Raw genomic sequence first — 21,312 nt, 5'->3', positions numbered from 1 at the left:
GAAAAGGGCAGTTTCCATTCCAATCACAAAGAAAGGCAATGCCAAAGAATGATCAAACAACCACACAATTGCACTCATCTCACATGCTAGTAAAGTCATGCTCAAAATTCTCCAAGCCAGGCTTCAGGAATATGTGAACCGTGAACTTCCAGATGTTCAAACTGGTTTTAGAAAAGGCAGAGGCACCAGAGATCAAATTGCCAACATCTGCTGCATCATCAAAAAAGCAAGAGAGTTCCAGAAAAACATCTATTTCTGCTTTATTGACTCTGCCAAAGCCTTTGACTGTGTCAATCACAATAAACTGTGGAGAATTCTGAAAGAGATGGGAATCCCAGACCACCTGACCTGCCTCTTGAGAAACCTGTATGCAGGTCAGGAAGCAACAGTTAGAACTGGACATGGAACAACAGACTAGTTCCAAATAGGAAAAGGCGTAAATCAAGGCTGTATATTGTCAACCTGCTTATTTAACTTATATGCAGAGTATATCATGAAAAATGCTGGGCTGGAGGAAGCACAAACTGGAATCAAGTTTGCCAGGAGAAATATCAATAACCTCATATATACAGATGACACCACCCTTACGGCAGAAAGTGAAGAACTAAAGAGCCTCTTGATGAAAGTGAAAGAAGAGAGTGAAAAAGTTGGCTTAAAGCTCAACATTCAGAAAACGAAGATCATGGCATCTGGTCCCAACATTTCATGGCAAATAGATGTGGAAACAGTAGTAACAGTGACTTCATTTTTCTGGGCTCTAAAATCACTGTGGATGCTGACTGCAGCCATGAAATTACAAGATGCTTACTCCTTGGAAGAAAAGTTGTGACCAACCTAGACAGCATATTAAAAAGCAGAGACATTACTTTGCCGACAAAGGTCCATCTAGTCAAGGCTATGGTTTTTCCAGTGGTCATGTATGGAGGTGAGAGTTGGACTATAAAGAAAGCTGAGTGCTGAAGAACTGATGCTTTTGAATGGTGGTGTGGGAGAAGACTCTTGAGAGTCACTTGGACGGCAGGGAGATCCAAACAGTCCATCGTAAAGGAAATCAGTCCTGGATGTTCATTGGAAGGACTGATGTTGAAGCTGAAACTCCAATACTTTGGCCACCTGATGTGAAGAGCTGGATCATTGGAAAAGACCGTGATGCTGGGCAAGATTGAGGGCAGGAGGAGAAGGGGACAACAGAGAATGAGATGGCTGGATGGCATCACCGACTCGATGAACATGAGTTTGAGTGAATTCCGGGAGTTGGTGATGGACAGGGAGGCCTGGTGTGCTGCAGTTCATGGGGTCGTAAAGAGTTGGACATGACTGAGCAACTGAACTGAACTGAAGTTTGAGAAATGGGGGAATTTTTTAAAACATTAAATAGGAATAGGTCTGAACATGGACTTCCTAGGTGGCTCGGTGATAAAGAATCTGCCTGCCAACAAGTTGGGAATATCCTTTGGAGAAGGAAATGGCATTCTTCTCCAGTGTTCTTGCCTGGGAAATCCCACAGGCAGAGAAGACTGGTGGGCTACAGTTCACAGGGTCGCAGAGCCAGTCGGACAAGACTGAGCACACACTTAGTAGGAATAGTAGTAGGACTAAACACATGAGACATTCTGAGAACTCCTGCAAGGGTTGACATCACATATTCAGTATTCAGAAGGGGAAGCCATCAGCACACTAAGATTGTGATTCAAAAATAGACCATTGTTCATGTTTTAACATTTCTGAAAGCATGTCATACTAAAGTTGATATGTGCAGTATAAGCGGCATCATGGGAACGTTGATACAGGCATCATATAGTGTGACTTCACTTATTCCCAAAGGCTGCCTCATAGTTGATGGTACAGACGACAATCGATGAAGCCAGACCAGACATGGGGGCACGGTGAGGCAGTCCAGACATGAGCCATCACAGGAGCCACCACCGCCCCCATTAAGATGCGAAGTGGGAGGTGGTCCAGCGGACCCATCTTCCCCAGGCATGTGCTTCTTCAAAAGCTGGCATCTCGTGGGAGGCTTAGTGCCTAAGCTGGGTTTCTGGATAGAGGGGCTGTCTGGCAGAAGCAGGATCCTTATGGGAATAATGGTCCCACCACAGACACTGCCTGAAACAGAGAAAGGAGTGTGGACCTCAGCACAAGTCTCCCAGCAGCTAAATCAAGCCGGAGAGCAGTTGACAAAAAAGCTTGGGGAGTCTGGTTTTCAGAGCAAGGATCAGACAGAGGAGGGCAGGAAAGGAAGGGAAGAGAAAACAGGAAGTGCCTGGAAGAGTCAACAGGAAATGCCTGAAACAGCAAATAGGAAAGCCTGGAAGAGCACACAGGAAGGGCCTGGAATGGTAGAAGGAAGAAGTTCTCACTGGACATTCCCTGTTAGAGTTTTGTCTTATGAGGGAAGGTGGGAGCGTCAGCGGATAGAGGAGAAAGGCAGCCTTTTCTTTATCCCATTAGGTGCAGTGTGGCTTCCCTCCTAACCCGTGGCAGGTAAGTTCAGTGCATGAGCAGTGGTGTCTACAAAAAGACAAAAGGCAAAGGAAGTTTGGAGGTCAAAGTCACAGACAAGCCTCCATTTGGGGAGAAGATTGGAATGTTGCAAGGTGGGATCTGGGAGAGTCAGACATCCTGATGGAGACAAGGAACAGCCAGGCTTAGGTGAGCATGAAAGCCAGCAGCTGCCTTCCCTGGAGACATGGTCCAGTGAAGGATTCAGGGTCAACCCAGCGGCAGAAGCCCAGGAGGTTCAGAACCATGAAGACAGCCAGTGGCTCAGGAGGAGGCATGAAGCCCACCAACAGTCAGCAGGACCATCAATTTTGGATCAGCCGTGTGGAGTGACATGTTCAGGAACTGCGCGTGAAACCAAGGAGGCTGTGCAACAAAGAGCCCGCAGGAAGGGCTGGAGGAAAACCAGGAAGATCAGAGGCTGGGGCAGCCTTGAATCCTGCTGGGACAGAGCAGATGGTCCAGCCCAGTCCTGAGCCCTGGGCTCCAAGGAGACCTGGGGAGAAGGTATCAAAACTAACATGTGAGGGCCGGGAACACAGCTGGGACACAAGATGAGAACCCCGCGTGAGGACCCTGGAGAGGAGACTCCAGCAGGATCAGAAGTCCGACTCAAAGTTCAGCAGAGGAACAAATGCCAGGGGCAAGGGTCCTTGGGACTCTCTGCTCCAGGCCATGGTCAGGACGGATCCTGGAGGTCAAGTTTCAAATGGACTCAAGGGGTGAAAGTCAAGGGCATATTGTTACAAGTTTGCAAGGAGCAGAGATGAGGGACCAGGAAGCCAGTGCAAGGCTCTGGGACCCTCAGCAGCAAGAGACTGACTGGTCTCTTTTGTAAGATAAAGCTGGTCTCATTTGTAAGATAAAGTTGTTGCAGATCATGGGCGGGTTGAAAGGTTGGTTTCTAAAATGAGTTCAGTGCTGAGACATGCATTGCTTTGTAGCTGTGTGACGATGGAATTAGGCGTGTTATGCGCGGCCAGAATTTTTTGTCAGGAGCCCGAGTTGTCATATCCGCTCGCATCTTTTGAACTCTTCTTCCATTATTCCAGCTAAAATTTCAAAAGTTCCCTTCCGTGGAGTGCAGCTGGTCTCTGCCCTGCCCCCCTACCGCTTCACCACAAACATCGTCTGCACGTAGATCTTCTCATAAGTGAGAATAAGGAGATGAGCACCGGGTATTCTCTTATACATAATCCATTTGCACAATCACTGAAAGACAAGCACACAGCATTTAACTATTAAGCTTTCATGGGATGGGGTAACTATGCATTTCTGATGCAAAAAATACATTTCCGTGATTTAAGTGGCATTTTTATGTTAATAACTGGAGGCATTTGGAACAACGCCTGCTAGATAATATTTCTTTTGTTTTTTAATAAACTCAATTATTCACCTGAAAAATTAATAAGGGGAAACCTTCGACTGTGTAATGGAGCTTAATTTACAGATCATTTCTTAATTCTACTTCACTGGAACAAAGTTATAAGTGGTGCATATCATCAAAAGATTGCCATTTCAGAGTTTAAGATTAGTACATTTAAACTTTATAATGATTTCCCAGAAAATTCTCTGCCTTTCAGAGGAAAGAAACAATGAACACTCACATAGATGAACTTGCTTTGGAAACACCTGACTTCTTAAACAGCCTGTATTTCCTCATTTGACTCACTTGAAACCCTTTTGAAGACCACTGTTATACATAAAAAGGTCTTGTAGGTCTTCATAGAACCATTCAACTTCAGCTTCTTCAGCATTGCTGGTTGGGGCATTGGCTTGGATTACTGTGATATTGAATGGTTTGCCTTGGAAATGAACAGAGATCATTCTGTCGTTTTGAGATTGCATCCAAGTACTGCATTTCGGACTCTTTTGTTGACCATGATGGCTACTCCATTTCTTCTAAGGGATTCCTGCCCACAGTAGTAGATATAATGGCCATCTGAGTTAAATTCACCCATTCCAGTGCATTTTAGTTCACTGAATCCTAGAACGTTGACGTTCACTCTTGCCATCTCCTGTTTGACCACTTCCAATTTGCCTTGATTCATGGACCTGACACTCTAGGTTCCTATACAATATTGCTCTTTACAGCATCAGACCTTGCTTCTATCACCAGTCCCATCCACAACTGGGTTTTTCTTTGGCTCCATCCCTTCATTCTTTCTGGAGTTAATTCTCCACTGATCTCCAGTAGCATATTGGGCACCTACTGACCCGGGGAGTTCCTCTTTTGGTATCCTATCATTCTGTCTTTTCATACTGTTCATGGGGTTCTCAAAGCAAGAATACTGAAGTGGTTTGCCATTCCCTTCTCCAGTGGACCACATTCTGTCAGACCTCTCCACCATGACCCACCGTCTAGGGTGGCCCCACACGGCATGGCTTAGTTTCATTGAGTTAGACAGGCTGTGGTCCATGTGATTAGAATGGCTAGTTTTCTGTGATTATGATTTCAGTGTGTCTGCCCTCTGATGCCCCCTCACAATACCTACCATCTTATTTGGCTTTCTCTTACCTTGGTCATGGGGTATCTTCACAGCAGCTCCAGCAAAGCGCAGCTGCTGTTCCTTACCTTGGACAAGGGGTATCTCCTCACGGGCACCCCTCCTGACCTTGAACGTGGAGTAGCTCCTCTCAGCCCTCCTGCACCCATGCAACCGCCGCTCCTTGGACGTTGGGTTGCTCCTCTCTGCCGTCTCCCCTGACCTCGGCCATGCAGTAGCTCCTCTCGGCCGCCGCCCCTGACCTTGGGTGAGGGGTAGCTCCTCTCGGCCACACTTCTGCGCGGTCAGCCTCAGGTGGCACGCTTCTGCCCGTTACGCCGCACAAAGTAGGAAGTCAAGAAACACCTGGAGTAACAGGCAAATTTGGCCTTAGAGTACGGAATGAAGCAGGGCAAAGGTTAATAGAGTTTTGCCAAGAGAACACACTGGTCATAGCAAACACCCTCTTCCAACAACACAAGAGAAGACTCTACACATGGACATCACCAGATGGGCAACACCGAAATCAGATTGATTATATTCTTTGCAGCCAAAAATGGAGAAGCTGTATACAGTTAGCAAAAACAAGACCAGGAGCTGACTGTGGCTCAGATCATGAACTCCTTATTGCCAAATTCAGACTGAAATTGAAGAAAGTAGGGAAAACCACTAGACCATTCAGATATGATCTAAATCAAATCTCTTATGATTATACAGTGGAAGGGAGAAATAGATTTAAGGGACTAGATCTGATTGATAGAGTGCCTGATGAACTCTGGACGGAGGTTCGTGACATTGTACAGGAGATAGGGACCAAGACCATCCCCATGGAAAAGAAATGAAAAAAGCAAAATGGCTGTCTGAGGAGGCCTTACAGATAGCTGTAAAAAGAAGAGAAGCAAAAAGCAAAGGAGAAAAGGAAAGATATAAGCATCTGAATGCAGAGTTCCAAAGAATAGCAAGGAGAGATTAGAAAGGCTTCCTCAGGGATCAATGCAAAGAAATAGAGGAAAACAACAGAATGGGAAAAACAAGAGATCTTTTCAAGAAAATTAGAGATACAAGGGGAACATTTCATGCAAAGATGGGCACAATAAAGGACAGAAATGGACCTAACAGAAGCAGAAGATATTAAGAAGAGACGGCAATGATACACAGAAGAACTGTACAAAAAAGAGCTTCACGACCAAGATAATCACAATGGCATGATCACTCACCTAGAGCCAGACATCCTGGAATGTGAAGTCAAGCAGGCCTTAGGAAGCATCACTACAAACAAAGCTCGTGGAGGTGATGGAATTCCACTTGAGCTATTTCAAATCCTGAAAGATGATGCTGTGAAAGTGCTGCACTCAATATGCCAGCAAATTTGGAAAACTCAGCAGTGGCCACAGGACTGGAAAAGGTCAGTCTTCATTCCAATCCCAAAGAAAGGGAATGCCAAAGAATGCTCAAACTACTGCCCAGTTGCACTCATCTCACATGCTAGTAAAGTCATGCTCAAAATTCTCCAAGCCAGGCTTCAGCAATATGTGAACCAAGAAATTCCAGATGTTCAAGCTGATTTTAGAAAAGGCAGAGGCACCAGAGATCAAATTGCCAACATCCGCTGCATGATCAACAAAGAGAATTCCAGAAAAACATCTATTTCTGCTTCATTGACTATGCCAAAGCCTTTGACTGTGTGGATCACAATAAAGTTTGGAAAATTCTGAAAGAGATGGGAATCCCAGACCACCTGACCTGCCTCTTGAGAAAGCTGTATGCAGGTCAGGAAGCAACAGTTAGAACTGGACATGGAACAACTGACTGGTTCCAAATAGGAAAAGGAGTACATCAAGGGGATGGAGAAGGGGATGACAGAGGATGAGATGGCTGGATGGCATCACCGACTCGATGGACATGAGTTTGAGTGAACTCCGGTAGTTGGTGATGGACAGGGAGGCCTGGCGTAGTGGGATTCACGGGGTCTCAAAGGGTTGGACATGACTGAGCGACTGAACTGAACTGTTATACATAAAATAGACAAACTAGTAAGAGCCTACTGTGTAGTACAAGGAACTCTGCTGAATACTCTGTAATGACCTATATGAGAAAAGACCCTGGGAGAAGGTGGATGCATGTATAGGAGTAACATATTTACTTTGCTCTACACCCAAAACTAACAGAACGCTGTGCATTGACCATGTGTGTGTCTGTTGGGTGTTCAGTTGTGTCCGACTCTTTGTGACCCCATGGATTGTAGCCCTCCTCTGTCCATAGAATTCTCCAGGCAAAAACACTGGAATGGGTTGCATTACCTTCTCCAGGGGATCTTCCAGACCCAGGGATCAAATCCAGGTCTTCTGCAGTGTAGGCAGATTCTTTACCGTCTGAGCCACCAGCATCAACTATACTCCAGTAAAAATAAATTTAAAAAAAAATACAACCTGTGAAGTTTGAACACATTCACATTACTCCTTCTCCTGGCCCCAGTAGAGTCCCACCACTCTTGGCCTGAGATTGAGCCCTCTCCAGGGTCACTAGCTCGCCCTCAGGAGAAAGGACTCAGCTGGCCCCACTCATGGTCAAACGTGTCAACCTAAGCACACCCTACCCACCCTCAGCTGATGGCTACCTTTCCTGGCATTTGAGGCTGAAGGCACCAAAGAATCTATAGCAAACAGATTCTGACTCCAAATAATTACCAGTGGGCCCAACACGTGGGCAAGAAAATACCATGTGGCTGGACTTGTGAATGAGGACCTCACGTCCCTGAGGATGGGTTCCTGGAGGCCTGGGGGATGCCCAGGGGTGCCTTTCAGAGGCCCCTCTCCACTAGCCCGTCACTCGCCACTAAAACTGATCTGTGCACCCAGAAAGGTTAAATATCCCTCTGATTGCCGGGGAAGCCAGGGGCAGCAGAATGAGTATTTTTAGTGTCCTTTGGTATTCATTATCAAATGTTGGCTAAAATCACCTGAAAGCCCATGGCCATGATTTTCCAAGGACAGGAGTAGGAATGTCCGAGAGACAAAACATAGCAGTTCCTCCGTGAAGGCCTCTGCCTGAGATCTCTCCCCTCCTCTGCTTTTCCAGCACGTCCTTCAGCACCACTGCCAGGGAACAGGAAATGCCGGACCCCAGAAGGTATTGGAAGTAGCAGGGCCACAGCTTTCTGTGTTCTCCGTGTCTGTTCCTGGAGCTGTGGGAGCTGCTTGCCGCTGACCCGTGTGTAGATCAGCTGTGGGAATGCAGGGATGAGGCAGAGGAGACGCACCGGACACAAGACACCTGGAAACAGGACGTTCACAGTCACAGGACAGAAGCCTCACAGGAAGTGTTCTGTCTCTGGGCCCTCACAGTGCCTGGAAGTACACCACTAACGTTTTTTAGAGCATGGATTGACACACTTTTGGGGACGACAGAGGATGAGATGGCTGGATGGCATCACCGACTCAATGGGCATGAGTTTGAGTAAACTCCAGGAGTTGGTGATGGACAGGGAGGCCTGGTGTGCTGTGACCCATAGGGTCGCAAAGAGTGGGACACGACTGAGCGACTGAACTGAACTAAAAGTATGGATCATTTCAAGCATAGCAAGAATGATGGAACAAGCCCCCACCTTGTATCTACCCTGTAGTGGGCATTTCCACAGACCTTAGCCCTTTGTTCAAGCAGCTCTCACAGGGATGCTGAGAGGAGGAAATTAAAGACTTGGGACACGTGACACCTGTCAGCACAGGTGTGGGCTGGCATGGGTGCCAACTCGGGGGCGAAGCTTGTCTCGAGATCATAGCGGTTCACCCCACTGCTCTATAACCTGGATGGTACAGGGGGACCCGCACACTCTCCTGACTTCAGTAAAAACACAAAAGCTCCCTGCAATGCAAAGGCTTTTTCCCCGTACAGAACGCAGAGCGAAACATCTGCTAACAAGAGATAGTCTCTTCCAGCAGAGGGAGGAGGCATGTGATTGAGGCCACATCTAACATCAATCAAAGGATCATAGCAAAAGTATGTGTCGTATTCTCAACAAGCACACGTCTGCAGGTTCTTTTGAATTTGGAGGGATGGATAGACAGCAAACATCGATTCATTCATTAAAGGCATTGAGTTGTCCAGAGAGGTCCTGTATTTCAGGTGTCATTGTTTGTCTTTCTGGAGGAAGAATGTGAAACCCACAGCTTCATCTGGTGACAAACAGCACATATGAGCAAAGCACCAAATAACTCAAACCTTGTTCTCCGAGGGTTTTCTGCCTGCTGGGTATTGCTTATGTACCATGAGGAACTGAAGTCTAAGGCTTGGGGGTTGAGACCACTGCGGGGTGAGACAGCAGAGGACAGCAAACGATGACAGTGAGTGAAAGCAGAAAGCACAACCATGTGTTGATTAAAGGACTCTGAAAACACAGAGTATTAAAACTAAGCTATCAAATAGTTCAGAAGAAAGGAATGTAAAAAGATAGAGTGTTCAATGGCTAAAAAATGAGTGAATAACTAAAAGTCAGACTTCATTAACTGGACTCCATCAAAATGAAAACTCTTACTTTTTATTATTTTTTGAAAATGTGTTTTACTGAAGTGCAGTTGACTGACAATGTCAGGTTCATTTCTGCTGTACAGTAAAGGGATCCAGTCACACCCGTATATACATTCTCGGACACAGTTCCCTGCGCCATACTGTAGGAACTTGTTGTTTATCCACCCTAGGCATAATAGCTTGCACCTGCTACTCTCAAACTCCCAATCCCCATGTCTTCCCACAAAACTTCTGCTCTTTACAAGGTGCTATTAAGAAAACAAAAAGTCAGCCTTGGGTGAGGACAAAATATTTTTAAATCCTATATCTTATAAAAGTATACCATACAAACCAGCAATTTCACTACCAGCTGTATCTCTTAGAGAAATAAAAACCTATCCACACAAAACCTTGGTCATGAATGTTTATAGCAGTTTGTGTATAATAGCCTGCAACTGGGAACAGCCCAAATGTCATTGACAGGAGAACAGAGAGGCAAAATGCAGCATCTATGTCTATAGTAATAGCTCTCTCAGATGATAGTACTCAGCCATTTAAAATAATAAACCTCTGATACCCTGCAACCTGGATGACTCATCAAATAGCCATGCTTATTTTTTTGTTTTTATTTATGTATTATTTTTGAAAACAATCATGGTGATTGAATTTAGATAAAACGAATACACTGTAGGCAGCCATTTATATAAAATTCCAGATGACACAAACCAGTGCCTGTTGACAGAAATAAGGCCAGGGATTTCGTGTTGATGGCCGGGGATAGGTAGGGAGACGAAGGGGCACACTGGAGCTTTCACGGGTATGTACATGTCAAAACTCATCAAATTACAAGCCTTACCATTCACAGTTCATGTATGCCAATTTTACTTCAATAAAACTTTAAAATATACATGAAAGTAGACAGAGCAAGAAACATGACACACTAAAAAATCGAATACAAAAAAGGCAGTATAGATGCCAGAAGAACAGAAGTGTATGGGATCTGGAGAAGACAAATGAGATAGAAGCCCAAGCACTGCAATGATTACATTAGATGTGTATGCTCCATACAGTCTAATTACAAGACATAGCTTTTCAGACTTGATTTAAAAGAGCAAACCCCATGACAAGTTGCCAACAGGAGAAACACTTCAGATTCAAGGACACACGTAGCTTGCTCATGAAAGGCTGGAAAAGACGTTCTGTGCAAACAGCGACTGTGAAAGACCTGGAGCAGCAATACGAAGACCGCAGACAACAGACCCAGAGACAAGAGAGGTGGCCGCCCCCAGGAGGGCATTTCAGGACACCAAAAAGGCAATGCACAGGTCAGCTCAGCCGCGGCCAACTCTGCAACCCCAGGGTCTGCAGCACGCCAGGCCTCCCTGTCCATCACCAGCTCCCGGAGTCCACCCTAACTCACGTCCATTGAGCCGGTGATGCCATCCTCTGTTGTCCTTTCTCCTCCCGCCCTCAATCTTTCGCAGCATCAGGGTCTTTTCCAGTGAGACAGCTCTCCGCATCAGGTGGCCCAAGTATGGGAGTTTCAGCTTCAACATCAGTCCTTCCATCAGTATTTACACTCGGGACTGATCCACAGGAAAGCATAAAAAATATCAATGTACAGATGATGCTGAAGTTGAAGTTCCAGTACTTTGACCACCTGATGCAAAGAGCTGACTCACTGGAAAAGACCCTGATGCTGGGAAAGATCGAAGGTGGGAGGAGAAGGGGATGACAGAGGATGAGGTGGTTGGATGGCATCACTGACTCAGTGGACGTGAGTTTGAGCGAGCTCTGGGAGTTGGTGATGGACAGGGAGGCCTTGCGTGCTGCGGTCCACGGGGTCGCAAAGAGTTGGACACGACTGAGGGACTGAACAACAAAAGACAACTAACAGCAGTTTCACCTCTAATATTAATCACAGGATAATAGGAAAAGCGTGCATAGCCCTTGCCCCCTGCTTTTCTCTGCCGTTAGAGGTGAGCGGAAGTTAAGCTCCCTGTGGCTGAGTTTGCAGAGATTATGGCTGAGCTATCAGGCCCACCTGCAGTGTAGACGGGGAGCCCGGTGAATGTGAGCCGGGGCGCACTGGGTGTAGACAGGTGTGACTGTGAAGAGGGAGGCAGACGGGGCTGGCGTGGGGCGGGGGGTGGACTGAGAAGGCAGATGAGAGGAGGAGGGAGAAACGGACTCCGACCTGCAGCTTCACGAGCCAAGATCCACTCACAGACTTCATGCTCGTGTGGGAGACGGAGTGCGAGTCAGCCCACAGCGCAGGTGGAGGACCGAGGTCCTGGGGGGAGAAGCAGTCCTCCGGGAGCAGGTTTCTGACTGAGCCAGGCTGCTAAGTGTCCGGTCCGCTGGCCACACCAGGCTCCGTGTGGGCAGCCCCTCCTACCACCTCTCAGGGTGGCTCCAAGCTCAGATGGCCCCTGGGAGCAGCTTCTCATACAGTCTCAGACACAGGAAGGGCCTCTTGCCACCGACATGTGTTTTCCCAGGATCAAGTTTGCTGGTTCTGCCTGTGAAGAACCCACCACACGGAGCTCGGGGAGGGTGTGAAGCGAGGGATTCGAAAGGCAGGTGACATCCGGGAGATACAGAGGCTGGTCTCTCCTTTAGCCATCTGGGGTAGCCGGATCGAAATAGCAGGACCTACAAGGACCAGCTCGGTGAGTGTTGTGTCTGCCTCTGACACCGGCTGTGTCTGAGAAGCCAGAGAAGCAGGGTGATTAGCTGAGAGCTCCAGGCACCACCGGGAGACACGGCCCCCACCCTCTTTCCCCAGTGGATGCCCTTGACCTCATTAAAAATAAGATGCGGCAGAAATCAGAGAGGACCCAGCACCAGCCCTGGAGCCTGCTAAGATTAGCGGGAGTTCTGAACGCCCTCCCCCGCTTCTTGGACCTAGACTTCTAAGGAGGGGCCGGGGCAGCACGCTCCATTAAAAACCCATCAGCTGCAGAAATTATTTTTAGTAAATTGATGACTTCGTGGAGGGCTGGGAATGCTACACAGAGGACCGGAGCGGTGACAGGGACAGCCAGGTCAAACGACGTCAGGAGCTGGAGCTGGAAAGGTGGGGAGTGTGTGTGCCCCAGCCCTGTCACACCCCAGCTGTGCAAATGTAGGCAAGACACTTGACTGCTCAGAGCTTCAGTTCTCGTCTTCATGGTAACTGCATTGTAAAGGTGTGAAGAACGGTGACACAATATGCGAAAGGCTTAGTGCAGTGCCTAGTGCCTGCCTGCTGATCACTATAAACTGTAAGTCAGCGCTTTCTTATTAGTCTACATCAAGTCCCTGACCTACAAGTAGGATATGTTCTGTTATTTCCTGTATTAGAAATCTGTTCATGTCATTGTTGTACCCAAAACGCACTGTCTGGTGTTCACAGCAAAGTGGTGATGAACAGCACACATTCTGGGATCTCCCGGGGTTTGCATTCTGCGTCTGCCTCTCATGGACTCTGAACTCCCAGCCAGTCACAAACCGCTCTTGGTTGCAGTCTTTTGTTTTGTTTTGTTTTGTTTTTTAGAGGATAAGAAACATACAGGGTTGTTGTAAAGATTAAATGAGCTACTACTATTATGTATCACCCTTTGTTCCTGAAAAGTCTCCCGCCAGGCTCCTCCTCTGTCCATGGGGATTCTCCAGGCAAGAATACTGGAGTGTGTTGCCATGCCCTCCTCCAGGGGATTGTCCCAACCCAAGGATTGAACCCGCATTGCAGGTGGATTCTTTACTATCTGAGCCACCACGGAAGCCCAAGAATACTGGAGTGGGTAAGCCTATCCCTTCTCTAGGGGATCTTCCCGACCCAGGAATTGAACCAGGGTCTCCTGCATTGCAGATGGATTCTTTGCCAGCTGAGCTACCCGGGAAGCCCTAAAGATTCCATGAGCTACTTCTATTCACCTTTTGTTCCTGAAAATTCTTTCTCGTGAGAGTGTGGACACAGGATAGGCCTGGGGACAGGGGGCAGAATACAGGAGGAGAAGAGAAGATTTCTTTTTATTGCTGAGCATCCCTGGTTCTCTCTTGAGGCAGATCGAAGTCCGGCTGAAGGCTGCATCTGGGCCCCTCTATGGCGTGGTTATGACCATGAACAGATTGATTTGGCTGTAAACCAGGTAGCAGGGGCCCTTCAATTCAAGGCTGCCTCTTTGATTTTGCAGTTGGCTTGAAATCCCAAAGGCAGGGAGGCCTTGCCAAGAGGATCCCAGGAGCAGCTTGCAGTTTGAGAACTGGGGAAGTGAAGCAGTATGGGGGCTGCCTCATTACCCGCAAAGCCCCTCCCCACTGTTGCTGATGGCTACTGCACCGGCACGAACACACGGGCTTGCTTAGCTGTTCTCGCAGCAGTTTCTGAGCTCCAAGGGCAGAACGCCAGCTGCAGAAAGGAATTCTGCTACTTGGAAACAGAAGGGAGGGATGTCGAGGTTTGATTGCTCTGTTGTTGTTCAGTCTCTCAGTCGTGTCTGACTCCTTGCGACCCCGTGGACTGCAGCATACTAGGCTTCCCTGTTCCTCACTATCTGCTGCAGTTTGCTCAAACCCGTGTCCACTGAGTTTATGATGCCATCCAACCTTCTCATCCTCTGTCACCCCCTTCTCCTCTGAAGTATTAGAAAGCTTACAGGATGATGTCTCCAGAGCATTTAATATTCAGTGGTGAGCACAGTGAGGGGTAAAAGGAGGTGAGTTTCTGTCCCTCGGGCGCTTACACTCTGTATGGAAGTCCCTTTCCTTCACAGTCTTCAGAGGGTGGTAGCTGAGAGCACTGTGCTGGGCAAGCCAAACGTAGGGTCTTATCTGCACCTGAATGTATTAGATGGTGAGATTGTGAATCCAGTCCCAGGACAGATGAAACTCTGGGGGATCTTGGGAGGAGGTAGGCATGTGAGATGAATCCCATTAGCTTGTGGCTAGAATGTGAACAACGTGCTTCCTTTTTGATTGGTGTATAACTGCTTTACATGTTTTTTTTTCCTTTTTAATTTATTTATTTTAATTGGAGGCTGATTACTTTACATCCTTGTATTGGCTTTGCCATACATTGACATGAATCTGCCCCAGGTGTACATATGTTATGTTAGTTTCTGCTATATAACAAACAGTGTGAACCAGCCATGTGTATATGCATATATTCCTTCCCTCAAGCCTCCCTGCTATTGGTGTGCTTTCAAAAAGAAGAACAAGTAACAACCAAAGAAAAGTTATTTGAGGGCTCATTAATGAGGGCTTCTCCGGTGGCTCAGATGGTAGAGTCCACCTGCAAGGCAGAAGACCTGGGTTTGATCCCTGGGTGGGGAAGTTGCCCTGGAGAAGGAAATGGTAGCCCACTCCAGTTTTTTTTGCCTGGAGAATCCCCATGGATGGTGGAGCTGGCGAACCACAGTCCATGGGGTCACAAGAGTCAGACACAACTGAGCGACTAAGCACAGACTAAATTAACGTCTTGAGACTATGATAGAAAAAACAAACCAAAAAAAGGATATCCCTGGTCTCTAGGAGCTGGGGCAGGAATTGACTGGGAAAGGGTGTGAAAGGACTTACAGGGCTGGTGGCTTTACACCATGATAGGGTTTAGATTATATAAGCGTATTCATTTGTCAAAACTCAACTGATGCACGCAAAAGACTTGTGCATTTGTCATGTGTAAGAGTTACTTCCAAAGAAAAAAATGTAAAAAATATCAAACTCTTATTAGTGATAAAAATAAATTTGGAAAGAAACATATTTTAAAAAAAAATATGTCTGCACCCTCCACAAAAAGGGTGACTCTAACTCACCTCTCTTTGGAGACAAGCTGTCTTAATGGCTCACTTCTAATGAGTAGGGCATGGCAGAAGAAACCCAGGGCTGGGTCTTAAAAGAGATACAGCTTCTATCTCAGCTTGAGATGCTTGCCCTCCACATCCAGGTTGACAGACTCCCACCGGGAGTAGCTTCAGGTGTTTCTGACCAATTGCTATTAATAGGAGTTGCCGGGTTGCTCCTCTAACCATAGCGTCCGGAAGACTCAAGACAAGTCTGCTGTCTCAGACTCTTGTACCAACCGAGGCGCTGTTCCTCCCTGGTCCTTTCTCCTGTCACCTGTTCCCACATGGCCCCAGACCATGACCCTGCCACAGTGCTCAGCGTTGTGTGACCTACACCATGACCGTGGGCCGTGTGCCTTTCAGCTGGCACCACTCACTGACCAGAGCAAAGGCAACCCTAAGTGTAAGTGGCTTTCTAAGGGCTTGACTGGTAGCAAGGAGGAAGCTCTGCCTGTGTGAATGATGGTCTTCGCTGGGATGCCATAGTCCCACTAACTCCTGGTGGTGTCACTTAATGGCTGTGAACTTCCTCTGCGGCTGCTCTTGGCTCCCTGCCCCACCAACTGATTAATCGCTGCAGCTGGAGGCATTTAGCCACCAGCCCCAGACGCTCTGTCTACTCCTGTCCTTGGTGAGGGAATCGCAAGGACTCCTGGACCACAGTAGAGGGACTTCAGGCAGCTGGGCCACTTTCTCCATTCTCATCACTGCTTTTCTGCCAGGTCCCTGGAGAGCTGGCCACGCACAGCGCCGGATTCATCGGCTGACTTGCCTTCTGGGAACTGAGACTTCCTTTATCCCTTGAGGCCTGAGGGGCAAGGCCACCCTTTCCCCAGCATATTTTTCACAGCTGGAATCCTGGGTGTGAAATTCATTCTCTGTGAGTTGTTCCATAGCATTTCCCAGATGATAGTGGCCACCTTCATGGAATTTCTCCCCACCACTGAGGCGATGACTCCTGTCTGCTCTGTCCCGTGCTTTGCTGGGATCCACATTGTAAAGTCCACTCATCAGACCTCACAGCACCGGCTACATCCTACATCCTTATGATGCAATGGTGGGGGGGGAGGCCCTAGGACACAAGCTGACTTGTAGGGACCACTCTGGGAATGTCACAGAGGGGATGAGTTACAGGACAGAGGGAAGACTTTTCCTGAATGAGGAAAGCAAGCCAGGGTGACTGCTCCACTCAGAGAAACCCCTCCCTTCCCTGGGCCCTGGGTGACGGTCAGCATCGCCTTGTCACCACCTCCACCTGGCATTGGGAGTCAGCCCCAGGCCTGCCGCAGAGTCACTCCCCCCAGCTCAGCCCCCTGACAGAGCGACTGGGTGTGGTCTCCTGAGGATGCTGAATGAAGGTCATGGCACACGTGTGTGTGCTCAGTTGTGTCCGACTCTTTGCAACCCCGTGGACTGTAGCCCGCCAGGCTCCTCTGTCCATGGAATTCTCCAGGCAAGAAGACTGGAGTGGGTCACCATTTCCTCCTCCTGAGGATCTTCCCACCCAGGGATCGAACCTGTGTCTCTCGGGTCTCATACGTGTTGTCAGAAAGGTCCTTTACCACTAGCGCCACCTGGGAGGCCCGACGAAAGTCATTAGGAGCCACCGTCCCTGAAAGAGCTACCAGTCCTATTGGTGAGCCAGGAACCTGTCAGTAGACAGGACCGATCTTGTGGGTCAAATTCTCAGGGAAGTAAGGCTTCCGAACACGTGACGGGGGCAGGGGGACAAAATGCAGACCCGCCGTGGCAGAGTGTTGCTCCTCACAGAGGGTCATATGGGGCTCTCCATTCTCAGACCCTCCTTGTCCGGGGCTAATGCGAGCGCGCGCGTCTTCTCGGCTGGCTCGCTCATCTCCGTCTCTCTCTTCCTCCCTTTTTATTCTTCTCTCTCCCTCCCTTCTTCCCTCTCTCCACGAACCCGGAAGGAAAGGATGCTTAGACACTGTAGCTGCATTATGAAAACAGTTTAGACCCCAGAGTCACTGCCAAGAACAGCACCCAGGTCCCTGAGAGGCACACAGCGGAGAGGCGGAGGGGAGGTCACGTGGGGCGCCCACACAGGAGACCCACTCAGCCATGAGCGTCTCTATACATCCCAGGGTTGAGAGGCTAGGGTCCATTTGCTACAACTTAGCTTGTTCTAGTCTGTCTAACATACACTGGGTATTGTTGCGATTTCTTCATCTTTGGTTTTCTACTCATCTTTTGTGAAACTTGCAGGACTGAAGTTCTATTGAGACACGTTAAGTAGTTCAACATGGAACCATGGTGACCAGTGGGAACTTATGTACTAGTAGTCTTGAAATGTAGGACGAAAGTGAAAGTGAAGTCACTCAGTCGTGTCCGACTCTTTGCAACCCCGTGGACTGTAGCCCACCAGGCTCCTCCGTCCATGGGATTTTCCAGGCAAGAGGACTGGAGTGGGTTGCCATTTCCTTCTCCAGGGGATCTTCCCAACCCAGGGATCGAACCTGGGTCTCCTGCATCACAGGCAGACACTTTACCATCTGAACCACCAGGGAAGCTGTAGGACTGGAGGGTCTCAAAGTGATAAACTAAGAATACTGCTTTAGATACGAGGTTCGATGGGTTGTGTGTGTCTCTGGAGCAGAAGGAACAGCAGATAGAGCCAAGATCCCTTCCCGCTGGGGAGACTGTTACACCTTGAAAAAAGACGCTGAGCAGAGAGGCTTTAAGGCCCTTTGCTGGAGGACCCGACTCCACACAGCTGAGATCAGGCACAGACGGAGGCTCTGTCAGGCCAGAAGGCAATATCCCACCCACACTTATCTTGAGACCCCTTGCCGAGCCAGGGATGCTGCTTGTGTCAAGACACCCCTGTCTCAGAGCTCTCCTTGGAGTGGTCGGTTACTCCCTTTTCCCTACTTGGCTGGCCTGTGTTGTGTTCTGAATGTGAGCTATCTGTGATTCATGAATTGAATGTTGGCTACTGGTCGTGTATCTCCAGTCCCGTGATTCTTACCTGTCCCTCCTGCCACAACCTGCAACAAACAGGTATTCTGGAAGGTGGCCCAAATAGAGACTAGTGAGCTGGGCATTCCACGTGGAGAAACAGCATGTACCAAGAACTCTGGGGGGACTTCCTGGTGGTCCAGTGGTTAAGACTCCCTGGACTGTAGCCCAGCAGTCTCTTCTGTCTATGGAATTCTCCAGGCAAGAATACTGGAGTGGGTAGCTATTCCTTTCTCTAGGAGATCTTCCCAACCCAGGGATCAAACCCAGATCTCCTGCATTGCAAGCAGATTCTTCACCATCTGAGCCACAAGGGAAGCCACACTTTTACTTTCAAGAATTCTATGGGGACTTCTCTGGAGGTCCAGTGTTTAAGATTCTACAGTTCCACCGCAGGAGGCATATGTTCGATCCTTGGTCAGGAAAAGAAGATCCTGCAAGACACGCAGCCAAAAAAAAAAAAAAAACTCTAAAGTAGGATACAACACAAACAAATGTGGGAAATATAAGCTTCTCCTCTGAAGTCACCCAGAATAATTTTTGCTGACCCTAAATCTCCAATTACAAGCTGTAAATCATTTAGCATATTATTAGTCCTGATGATTTTTCAGTGTGATGTGACATATTTCAGGCCCCTCCATCAACTGTCAAGAAATGAAACGTCAGATTCTGAGTTGCTTGGTCTGCTGGAGAGCAACGAAAGAGCATTATTTGCAAAGCTCCCCAGCCTGAAAGGAGCACCAGACTGGGAGTCAGGCTGTCGATTCTAAGCCCAGCCCCTCCCAGCTCCAGCCAAGTCCATGAATACGTATCAGTTGAGCTATTACTGTGAATAAGAAGGTTGGAAATGATGATCTTCATGGTTTCCCTAATAACTCAGTTGGTAAAGAATCCACCCACAATGCAGGAGACCCCAGCTCTATTCCTGGGTTAGGAAGATCTTCTGGAGAAGGGATAGGCTACCCACTCCAGTATTCTTGGGCTTCCATTATGGCTCAGCTGGTTAAGAATCCACCTGCAATGTGGGAGACCTGGGTTCAATCCCTGGGTTGGGAAGATCCCCTGGAGAAGGCAAAGGCTACCCACTCCAGTATTCTGGCTTGTAGAATTCCATGGCCTGTATAGTCCATGGGGTCGCAAAGAGTCAGACAGGACTGAGTGACTTTCACTTCCGTGGTTTCCGCTTGTTTTTATAACTATGTACTATTGTGATGCTAACAAGGCTTATATTTACTGAAGTTTGTCACTCTTTGTTACTCCAAGAAAGCTCAGCAAAGCAAACAGATTGAACATATCTGCAGCTATTTGATTGCAACTCAGAAGGGGGCATCCATGACTCTGATGGGTATCAGGGGAGGCTGGCTTTTGTCTTGTGACATCCTGGTAGGTGGAACACAGCCTTGGCGAGAGATCTTCTGAGAGAGGAGAACCTTCCTGGTTTCTTCATAAGAATGTTCAGGGTCAGCCTCATAGGTGTCTGGCCCCACAACCTGTCCTTTGTAAAGACCACTGAAGTGAAGTGAAAGTCGTTCAGTTACACCCGACTCTTTGTGAACCCATGGACTGTAGCCCACCAGGCTCGTCAGTCCATGGGATTCCCCAGGCAAGAATACTGGAGTGGGTTGCCATGCCCTCCTCTAGGGCATCTTCCCGACCCAGGGATTGAACCCGCGTCTCCTACATTTCAGGCAGATTCTTTACCATCTGAGCTACCAGGGAAGCCAAAGACCACTGGGCTTTGTTTAAATGCTGGGAGTTTTCAAACTAAGCATTAACATGACTTGTCAACCAGATGAATTTGGACAAGTCACTTAACCTTGCTGAGACTATAACTCCATTTGTGCAATAGATACAACTGTATCTACTGCCGGGAGCCAGCGAGGGAAATCCTACCCGTTCAGTTCAGTTCAGTTCAGTTCAGTCGCTCAGTCGTGTCCGACTCTCCGCGACCCCATGAATCACAGCACGCCAGGCCTCCCTGTCCATCACCAACTCCCGGAGTACACTCAAACTCATGTCCACAGAGTCGGTGATGCCATCCAGCCATCTCATTCTCCGTCGTCCCCTTCTCCTCCCGCCCCCAACCTTTCCCAGCATCAGAGTCTTTTCCAGTGAGTCAACTCGTCTCATGAGGTGGCCAAAGTATTGCAGTTTCAGCTTTAGCATCAGTCCCTCCAATGAACATCCAGGATTGATCTCCTTTAGAATGGACTGGTTGGATCTCCTTGCAGTATAAGGGACTCTCAAGAGTCTTCTCCAACACCACAGTTCAAAAGCATCGATTCTTCGGCGATCAGCTTTCTTCACAGTCCAACTCTCACATCCATACATGACCACGGGAAAAACCATTGCCTTGACTAGACGGACCTTGGTCGGCAAAGTAATGTCTCTGCTTTTTAATATACTATCAAGGTTGGTCATAACTTTCCTTCCAAGGAGCAAGCGTCTTTTAATTTCATGGCTGCAATCAGCATCTGCAGTGATTTTGGAGCCCAAAAAAACAAAGTCTGACACTGTTTCCACTGTTTTTCCATCTATTTCCCATGAAGTGATGGGACCAGATGCCATGATCTTTGTTTTCTGAATGTTGAGCTTCAAGCCAACCTTTTCACTCTCCTCTTTCACTTTCATCAAGAGGCTTTTGAGTTCCTCTTCACTTTCTGCCATAAGGGTAGTGTCATTTGCATATCTGAGGTTATTGATATTTCTCCCAGCAATCTTGATTCCAGCTTGTGCTTCTTCCAGCCCAGCGTTCCTCATGATGTACTCTGCATATAAGTTAAATAAGCAAGGTGACAATATACAACCTTGACGCACTCCTTTTCCTATTTGGAACCAGTCTGTTGTTCCATGACCGGTTCTAACTGTTGCTTCCTGACCTGCATACAGGTTTCTCAAGAGGCAGGTCAGGTGGTCTGGGATTCCCATCTCTTTCAGAATGTTCCACAGTTTATTGTGATCCACACAGTCAAAGGCTTTGGCATAGTCAATGAAGCAGAAATAGATGTTTTTCTGAAACT

At 47.9% G+C, this 21,312-nt stretch overlaps 1 non-coding gene across 1 annotated transcript; it reads right to left on the bottom strand.

Annotated features, from left to right (window-relative positions):
- Positions 1 to 17,769: 17,769 nt before the first annotated feature.
- Positions 17,770 to 17,841, bottom strand: TRNAH-GUG (transfer RNA histidin (anticodon GUG)). Its single transcript has one exon. It is a non-coding gene; the product is annotated as a tRNA-His (tRNA).
- Positions 17,842 to 21,312: the final 3,471 nt, after the last annotated feature.

This window comes from Moschus berezovskii, chromosome 3 (assembly GCF_049115385.1).
Source record: "Moschus berezovskii isolate FMDL1 chromosome 3, NW_MosBer_1.0, whole genome shotgun sequence".
NCBI lineage: Eukaryota > Metazoa > Chordata > Mammalia > Artiodactyla > Moschidae > Moschus > Moschus berezovskii.
This window is presented reverse-complemented; position numbering and strand designations above follow the sequence as displayed.